Source organism: Chaetodon auriga, chromosome 17 (genome assembly GCF_051107435.1).
Source record: "Chaetodon auriga isolate fChaAug3 chromosome 17, fChaAug3.hap1, whole genome shotgun sequence".
Classification (NCBI taxonomy): domain Eukaryota; kingdom Metazoa; phylum Chordata; class Actinopteri; order Chaetodontiformes; family Chaetodontidae; genus Chaetodon; species Chaetodon auriga.
The window spans coordinates 23,697,501-23,707,500 of NC_135090.1; the positions used below are offsets into that span (position 1 = coordinate 23,697,501).

General features: G+C 48.0%; 1 protein-coding gene across 4 annotated transcripts in view; it reads right to left on the reverse strand.

Annotated features, from left to right (window-relative positions):
* Positions 1-10,000, reverse strand: part of LOC143334973 (semaphorin-6D-like) — a 112,750-nt gene that overhangs the window by 86,918 nt on the left and 15,832 nt on the right. For 2 of the 4 annotated variants that reach the window (XM_076754041.1, XM_076754046.1), the window contains exon 2: positions 8,904-9,044. The gene's annotated coding sequence lies outside the window, so the exon portion shown is untranslated. Of the gene's footprint in view, positions 1-2,984; positions 3,817-8,903; positions 9,048-10,000 lie in introns of those variants that run through there. The other 2 variants (XM_076754042.1, XM_076754043.1) reach the window with 2 other exon arrangements.

Genomic DNA, 10,000 nt, shown 5'->3' on the forward strand with positions numbered 1-10,000 from the left:
CTTCTTCTTCTTCTGTGGTGTGACGGCGAGGTGCCGCTCAGCTTCGTTTGGCCAGAGTTTGATCAAACGTGTCTGAACTCTGACAGTCTGAGGATACCTGAGGACAGGTGCATCAGGCGGGGCGGGTCCTCCAGGTGAGGAGCTCCTGGAGGAGCGCTTCATTTGGAGGTGAAAGCACCTGGACAGTGAAGAATCACCTGTGTGTGATCTCTGATGGAGGTCAACGTTCGCCTTCCACACACCTCAAACTCTGCCGGACGTTCGTCTTCACGCCGTCTGTCCGTCCTCGTGCTCACAGGACCGACGTTCAAGAGCACCTGAGTGTAAACTCAGAGGGAGCAGAGAGACCCTGAAGACGCTCCAGAAGGAGGCGTTTAACGTCTCAATCGAGCCTCTTAAGCCCTCGCTTGACAAAATGAGAACGCTTAAACAGAGCGGACCCTCCGGACTTCAGAGACGCTGAAAGATCACCTTCAGATGATGATCCTTCGTCTTTTTTTCAGCTCCCAGGTGATTACGGAGCACGTCTAACGTTTGGAGTCGAGTGTCTCCTCAGCTCCAGTTTTCTGGGGCAGACGAGGAGCTTCGGCCCACTCCCAATTTGGGACACAAATGAATAATACCTGCTCAAAGTGGGCCACCTTCAAGACCAGTGACCAATAGGACGTCTGGAAAAACGTCCCCGAACGCTGAGTCCACTTCCTTTAACGTCCGTCAGACACAGCTGACGAGTGACGAGGCGCCGCTCAGAAAACCAGGACAAAGACGGAGACGGAGAAACTTTCAGGGTGAAGAAAAGGCCGAAGTGGGACAAACAGCGCGCACACACACACACACACACACACACACACACACACACACACACACGCACACACACGCACACACACACACACGCACACACACGCACGCACACACACACGCACGCACACACACACGCACACACACACGCGCGCGCACACACACACACACACACACACACACACACACACGCACGCACACACACACACACGCACACACACACACACACACACGCACACACACGCACACATGCACACACACACACACGCACGCACACGCGCGCACACACACACACACACACGTGCGCGCGCGCACACACACACACACGCACGCACACATGCACACACACACGCGATTAGGATTTTCTGAGGTAATAAACCTGAAGGTTCGTATCAACTGAAGCTGCAGAGTGTGTGTTAACGTCTGCGATCAGGTCATTGATCGATGATCGATTGGAGGGTAAACACTGATTTGATCTGACAGACCGGACGTCCAGGAAACAAACAGTTATTGTGGACGTGGCCTCGATTCTGAGACTTTAAACGGCTGAAGGGGTTAATCTCCTCCTGTGTGTGTGTGTGTGTGTGTCCTTGAGCAGTTGGCAGGGCCGGGTGGGGCTGTGTTCGTCTGTCTTTGGAAAAAATCCGATAAGATTCGCCCTCCTCCCCGTTTCCCTCCAGCCTTCATCCCCCCGGCTGGAAAATGCCCTTAAACCCCCACTTCTCAATATGACTGTGTGTGTGTGTGTGTGTGTGTGTGTGTGTGTGTGTGTGTGTGTGTGTGTCTGTGTCTGCAGCCAAAGACCAGCAGATGCTGTGTGCTGCTCGTGTGAAGCTATTTTGCTAAAGCTAACGCAAAGACCAGGAGCGCTGACGTGAAACGTGTTTTTTGGAGCTTTAACAGTCAAAGCCTACAGCTGCAGGCGGGTGGAGGAGGTGGAGCCACCATCTTTAACACTAATGAGCTGCCATCTGACGCTCAGGTTCTTTATGGTATGGTGATTCTTTATCATAAAAATTATGAAAGATCACGTATGTGGAACAACACCTGATCAGAAACTTAAAACACATAAAACAGAAGAAGAACTGCTCTGAGATCAGATTCACCTGAAATCATCAAAGACAAAAATAAAGACATCCTGACATCGTGAACTGTTGACATGACGAATATCTGACAGCTGTGAAATCTCAATAAAAAGGGGCGTCATTGATAATCCCCCTGCCCTCAATCCCTGACCTGAGAGAGCAGCCGACTCCCCCCTCTTACCTGTCAAATGTCTGGGTGGAGCCACGTTCACGTCAATCAAACAACACAGAGCTTCGTGACAGAACGCGTAGCTACCAACAGTTTCTGCAAACCGCCGACACGCTTCAACGTTTCACATCAACGTTTCTACGACAGGTATCAACGTGACGGAGTTCAGATCACGGGTACGTGGACATTAGCTGAGGTTCCCATCAGCAGGCGGAGGAGATGGTGGTGCTGAGACCACCGTTCAAGATCTGTTTGTGGCAACAAAACCGATATTTAAGACAAAACAGGATTTTATGTGAACCCTAACAAACCAAACCAGACCTGGACCACAGCAAGGCCACAACACAACGCTGACTGACACCGAAAGAAACGGAAAGTTTGAACGTAAAGACGCATAAAGTTTGAAAGTAAAGAAACGTAAAGTTTGAATGTAAAGAAGCGCAAAATTTGAAAATAAAGAAGTGTAAAGTTTGAATGTAAAGAAGCACAAAGTTTGAAAGTAAAGAAACGTAAAGTTTGAATGTAAAGAAGTGTAAAGTTTGAGTGTAAAGAAGTGTAAAGTTTGAAAATAAAGAAACGTAAAGTTTGAATGTAAAGAAGCGTAAAGTTTGAAAATAAAGAAGTGCAAAGTTTGAATGTAAAGAAGCGTAAAGTTTGAAAGTAAAGAAACGTAAAGTTTGAAAATAAAGAAGTGTAAAGCATGAATGTAAAGAAGCGTAAAGTTTGAATGTAAAGAAGCGTAAAGTTTGAAAGTAAAGAAGCACAAAGTTTGAATGTAAAGAAGCGTAAAGTTTGAATGCAAAGATAAAGAAAGGTAAAGTTTGAACTTATCCGTGGACTACAGAAACGATGCCAACATGTACTCTGGGGATCGAGTTCAACGATCAAACTCAATAATCGCCGTTCTTCTATTTTAAACATCATTAACTCACATGTAATCGTCCGACACTCGATCCTGGATCTGTCACCACGTCATCCTCTGAACGAAGCCTCACTGTTTGCTTAGCTTGCCGTTCTTGTCAGATTGTTGTTAAAGAGGAAAACTGAAGCATTCCGCCTTCGTCTTCAGTACAAACTAAGGACGCGATGAAGACGAAGACTCTGGTCTCAGCCTCACATCTGCCTCCAAACACTGAAGCTCACTTCCAAAGACGGACTGGCTGTTTGTTTTAATCTCACAGAACGAGAGGAAATATTGACAGTGAGTGGTGAACAGCTGACGGCGAAGTGAACGCTTCTCTCGGCTGCTCGGACAGGCGTCGTCTTCGTCTTCATCTTCACTTCTTTGCTGACCCTCTTGGCTCCGACGCCGCCGACAGATAAAACTGGTTCTTGCCAAATTTTGGTTTTACTGACAGCTTTAAATCTCACTTTTCATCCTGCCAAATAAAAACACTCCTCTGCACCCAAAACACCAAATGCTGCTTCGCTTCAGTTTCTCCGTCTTGGATCTTCCTCCTCCTCCTCCTCCTCCTCCTCCTCCTGTCCTGCGTCGCTACGACGGAGGAAGCGATGCCAAGCGGCACCTTCCTCTGACAGGCCGAGAGTCACCAAACACCCCAAAAATCACTCGTCAGATGCTTTTCACACCAACTCCTACGAGGCTGCTTGAGATGTTTTCATTTGACTTTTATTAATATTCGTGTTTAAACTCCAAAAAATGTCAGAAAGTAGAAGAAGATCATCAAAATGCTTTAAACTCACAAACGTGATGAAGGCAGCGGACGTGTCTTCATTGTTGGACAAAGTTTCTGTCCATCGTGAGTGTTTCTCACATCCTATCATCAGTCACTCTGCACTCGACTTTTAAGGCTTTTTGGCTAAAAGTGGATTCCAGTCGTCAAACTCTGAAATGGATGTGGCTAATACCTGGAGACAATCGCTCAGAAACTACACTGTGTTTTCAACTTTGGTCCAAATCAGAGTCCAGAACGGTGACACATCACATGTAGCAGAATTAACCAATCACAGCCATCTGAACAAACCAATCACACAAACGCACACACACACACACACACACACACACACACACACACACACACTGCAGGTCTGTTTTATTGTGTTATAACAATGTGAATTTATTCCTTTTGGAAAAGTAAACGGCTGCAGATCGTCCACTTCAGATAATCAGATTACAGGAGGGGAGGTCTGTGTGTGTGTGTGTGTGTGTGTGTGTGTGTGTGTGTGTGTGTGTGTGACAGCTGGTCTGTATCACGGACAGATTAGCAGGTCAGCGAGTCGTCTGCCAGTTACTGACATCATGAAACCGCCTCACTTTTAACCACGATTGCGGTCACCATGCTAACCAGGGTTAAAACAGCCCACGACTGACCAATCAGATCACTGGAAACGTGGATTCCTACAGGATCCTGCCAGGGACAAATTCCTTTCAATTGGTCAGTGTTATCTGGAGAGGCGGGGCCACAGGAGTCGACTGAAGCTCCTTCAGCCTGTGGCAGAGCTAACGCTAACTTTAGCAGCTGTGTGCAGACATCAGCTGGAGTGAACTAAAGTAAAGTAAAGTGAAGTAAAGTAAAGTAAAGTAAAGTAAAGTGAAGTAAAGTAAAGTGGAGTGAACTAAAGTAAAGTAAAGTAAAGTAAAGTGGAGTGAACTAAAGTAAAGTAAAGTAAAGTGGAGTGAAGTAAAGTAAAGTAAAGTAAAGTAAAGTAAAGTAAAGTAAAGTGGAGTGAAGTGAAGTGAAGTGAAGTAAAGTAAAGTGGAGTGAAGTGGAGTGAAGTGAAGTGAAGTGAAGTGAAGTAAAGTAAAGTAAAGTAAAGTAAAGTGGAGTGAAGTGAAGTAAAGTAAAGTGGAGTGAAGTGGAGTGAAGTGAAGTGAAGTGAAGTGAAGTAAAGTAAAGTAAAGTAAAGTGGAGTGAAGTGGAGTGAAGTGGAGTAAAGTAAAGTAAAGTAAAGTAAAGTAAAGTAAAGTAAAGTGAATTGAAGTGAAGTAAAGTAAAGTAAAGTAAAGTAAAGTAAAGTAAAGTAAAGTAAAGTGAAGTGAAGTGAAGTAAAGTAAAGTCAAGTAAAGTAAAGTAAAGTGGAGTGAAGTGAAGTAAAGTAAAGTAAAGTAAAGTGGAGTGAAGTGAAGTGAAGTAAAGTAAAGTAAAGTAAAGTGGAGTGAAGTGGAGTGGAGTGAAGTAAAGTAAAGTAAAGTGGAGTGAAGTGAAGTGAAGTGAAGTAAAGTAAAGTAAAGTAAAGTGGAGTGAAGTGGAGTGAAGTGGAGTGAAGTAAAGTAAAGTAAAGTAAAGTAAAGTGAAGTGAATTGAAGTGAAGTGAAGTGAAGTGAAGTAAAGTAAAGTAAAGTAAAGTAAAGTGGAGTGAAGTGAAGTAAAGTAAAGTGGAGTGAAGTGGAGTGAAGTGGAGTGAGTTCTGTGCTGCGTCTGAACTGAAACTGATGACTGAAGTGAAGAGTCACTCCATTTTCTTCTTCTACTGCGCTTCAGACGCTGAGGAGACTCGTGTTGATCCCGATCTCTGAAATCTCTATTTCACATCTTTAGATTAATTAACAGCTAATGAACATATGTCACACTCACACGAGCTGCACGTACAGAGAGACGACGTTTCACACCTCCAGGAACAGACGTGTGAAGAGACAAGAAGACGACAGACGCTGCACCTCACAGTCATCTGTCCGTCAAACCAGAGGGAGAGAGACAAGGACCAGCAACGGAGAGAGAGAGAGAGAGAGAGAGAGAGAGGGGGGAGGGGGGGGGGGGGGGGGAGAGGGGGGGAGAGAGAGAGAGAGAGAGAGGGGGGGGGGGAGAGAGGGGGGGAGAGAGACAAGGACCAGCACGGAGAGAGAGAGAGAGAGAGAGAGAGAGAGAGAGAGAGAGAGAGAGGGGGGAGAGACAAGGACCAGCAACGGAGAGAGAGAGAGAGAGGGGGGGGGGGGGGGGACAAGGACCAGCAATGGAGAGAGAGAGAGAGAGAGAGAGAGGGGGGGGGGGGACAAGGACCAGCAATGGAGAGAGAGAGAGAGAGGGGGGGGGGGGGGGAGACAAGGACCAGCAACGGAGAGAGAGAGAGAGAGAGAGAGAGAGAGAGAGAGAGAGGGGGGGGGGGGACAAGGACCAGCAATGGAGAGAGAGAGAGGGGGGGGGGGGGGGAGAGACAATGACCAGCAACGGAGAGAGGGGGGGGGGGGGGGGGACAAGGACCAGCAACGGAGAGAGAGAGAGGGGGGGGGGGGGGAGACAAGGACCAGCAACGGAGAGAGAGAGAGAGGGGGGGGGGGGGAGAGACAAGGACCAGCAACGGAGAGAGGGGGGGGGGGGGGGGTCTAATTACCCAGAAATCATTGTGAGAAAAAAACAATGTGACAGAAAGAGAGCACTTCGTGGAAATAACAGCAAAACAGACGGAGTGACTGACAGAGAGTGTGTGTGTGTGTGCGTGCGTGTATGTGCGTGTGTGCGTGCGTGCGTGTGTGTGTGTGTTAGTGACAGTGAAAGCAGCCGACTGACATATGAGAGGAGAAGAAGAAAGAAAAACTCTTCAGTCTCATATTTATTTCTGCTCGAATCAGGTTGTGCTGGGACGACAGCAGGAAGTGACCCAAATCTCAGACCACCAGAGAAGAAGAAAGAACAAACTCTTCTTCTTCTTCTTCTTCTTCGTCCACACTTCAGATCACTGTGAGACACTGAAGGCATCAATCCGTCCGTCCACTGCTCGTCCCTGAACCGTGATGATATTCACGTCCGGTCACGTCGTCCTTTCGTCCAATCAGACGGCTCCGCTCTCGGCTCAGTATGTTCAATGTAACGATGATAATGATTGGATTTAATTCTGACGACGTCTGTCCAGACAGAGCAGCAGTTTGTCCTTAACTCATGAGGCGGCTGAAGAGAACCAGCAGCTGACCTCAGAACAGCGTCAGGTGTGACCGTCTGCGTCAGGTGAGCGTCAGGTGATCAGAGGACGCTCACGCTCTTCATCAGTGGACGGCTGTTTTTATATGATTTTGGAGATGAGACTTCTCCAGACACCGCTGATCTCCGAACCTCTCGTCCAATCACATCTCTCGTCTCTCCTCCTCAAACAAAGCTACACCAGCGACAGAAACATCAGGTGGCGTCTGTCTGATGTTTCCTGACTGATTTAATGTGCGGCGCTCTCCTCTGCTGTCACCGCCATGAAACACCCGTAAACTGAGACGACAAAGAGACGCAGACGGACGCAGATTCAGAGCAGAGAAGAAGAAAGTCAAAGTGTGGCGAGGAGGCAGATATCAAAGCTGCTCTCGGCGGGCGTCGACGAGCCGATGTAAAAATAGGACGCCACCGCCGCCGCCGTCGAGCTCAATCCTCAATCTGCGAAAGCTGAGAGGCCCGACGCTCGGCTCAGAACACGCAGACCTGAACGCCACTTCCTGTCCGGCGTCTGCAGACACAGACGATGGAGGTGTTTTTCTGATCTGACGGTCAGAAAAACACGACACGCAGAAACACCAGCCTGCTACAACGACACACACGCCGACACGGCATTCTGCAGCCGCCAACTCTGGAACCTGAAAGACGTGCACGTCCTCAAACAGCAGACGACACGTCTTCACTGTCACGTCAGGACGTCCTCGCTTTCCAGGTGAAGCTGGTGTCTCGGCAGACACCCATCAGGTGTAACACACCTGTCAAAAGTGCTATCATCTGTGCTTACGGGGAACTACAGGAACAGGAAGCACCTGATGATGTATCACACACAACCTGTTAGGCTAATGAGCTCGTTAAGTGACTTAATTATTAATTAATGTGCTGATTAGCGAGTGTTCCCATATGAGCAGAACGCCGGCAGGCTGATCGCGTACGTCTCAACGGATGTGCAAAGGGATTGTGATGACATCATCAGTCAGTGACGTCACCAGTCAGCATCAACGCTCACCTTCTCATTCAGTCTGCTGCCGCTGAGCGTGAGCCTTTAAAAGTGTAAACATCAGGAAAATCCTTTGACCATCGAGTGACGAGTCAAACCTGTGTGTGCTCATGATTTCAGGGCTGAGAGAAATGATTATCGGACCTTTCAGACATGAAGCAGAACAACAGTCTTTACTATTCACACTGGATTCACTCTGCAGCTCAACCACAAGCTGCAACACGCAAATGGACTGTGTGTGTGTGTGTGTGTGTGTGTGTGTGTGTGTGTGTGTGTGTGTGTGTGTGTGTGAAGGTCTTATCGTGAAGAATATCAAATGTGTGTGTTTTTAAGTTCAAGCAGGTCTTTAACCTCCACTTCTCCTACGTGATCCCTGCACTGCCCCAAGGCAAGCTGGGAAAACTCTCTTTATGTTGGCGCAGTTAACTTTACTACACACACACACACACACACACACACACACACACCCTTTGTAGCAAACCCACAACCCCTGAAGCACACACACTATACACATCCTCCAGTGTTTACTCATTAATTTCTCACTCACTCACACACACACACACACACACACACACACGCGCACGCACACACGTACGCACACACACACACACACACACACGCACGCACGCACACACACACACACACACACACACACACACACTGCAAGTTCAATCATTACATGAACTTAAGTTTGGAAGCGTCTCCTGGGAACAGACTATTTCCTGGAGATGGAAATAAAGAAAATGGATTTTCAGGGTTATTTTTGACCTGTTGGGTCATTTTGGTGTTTTTTTGACAGAATTTCTGTTAAATTGAAAATAAATTGAAACTCTTGTCTTGTATCAGTGATTAGTTTGACCCTGAACACAGTGAAGGTGACAGGACGAACTCGGTCGAGCTGATCGTCTGTTCCTGATGAAAAGACATTTTTAGGAGCAAAGCTCTGCGACAAACACACACAGACAAAAATCAGTCTGTACCTTCAATTCTGTGCCTCGAATTCAGGACTGTCCAATCACAAGCAGCTTGACAGGAGAGCCAATCAGAGGGGGGACATGTCCAAATCCAGGAAGAGAAGAAGTCCAAACTCCAAGTGTTGATTAGCTCCTCTGTTTAGAAACCTGCTGAGAAGAAGAAGAGAAGAAGAAGAGATGGAGTGAGGAGCAGCCGGGCGCCGTCATCTGTATCCTGATGCATTGTGGGACGCGGGGAGGTTTCCCTGAGAACTGGGACACGGAGCGATCAGAGTACAGCCGACTGGAAGATCAGGTTTATATGAGAGTGAACACACACATACACACACACACACACACACGCACACAGACACACACACACACACACACACACAGACACACACACACACACGCACGCACGCACGCACGCACGCAAGCACGCACACACACACACACCTGTTTTTATTGAGGTTAAAGAATAATAAGGCAGAAGTGAAGGACCAATCAGATTTCAGCATCAGCTGCTGCCTCAGGTCTGAACTCTTCACCTTCAGCTCTCCACAAACACACAGGTGTGCTCACCTGTCGTTCCCCTCACGGATCAATAAAGGTTTATTGATTCTGAGTGTTCAGGTCGAATCAGGAGCAGCGAAACCTCAATGAGGCGTTCAGGAGCCTCCAGAGGTGATTTTTACCTGACTGATGAGGACACACCTGGTCCTGCACTTGAGTTGAGGTGAACGGGAAGAACCTCCAAATTCTACCTGCAGAGCTAACGACGCCGCCTGCAGGTCACGTGACCTCGCCTGGAGGAGCGTCCACTGAGGCTTCTGTCCAGCAGCGTCTCTCTGACAGCGGCCGCTCCGCTCTGAAGACTCTGTGAAATGGACGGACGGCGGCGAGGCGACCGTGTGGATGGATTTCATATATTCCTGCCGCGCGCTCGCGCGTCTCCCAGCAGCGCTTTGAAGTCCAGAACATGTAGAGGAGCAGAAAATTCACCCAGTCGAGCGAAGAATCAAACAACGGCGTCGCTGGAGATTCAGGCCGAAGCTCAAAGTCTAACGTCTGCGGACACGTCGGGGGATTTCACATTAAAGAGCAGAAACTCGAGCAGCTCCAGG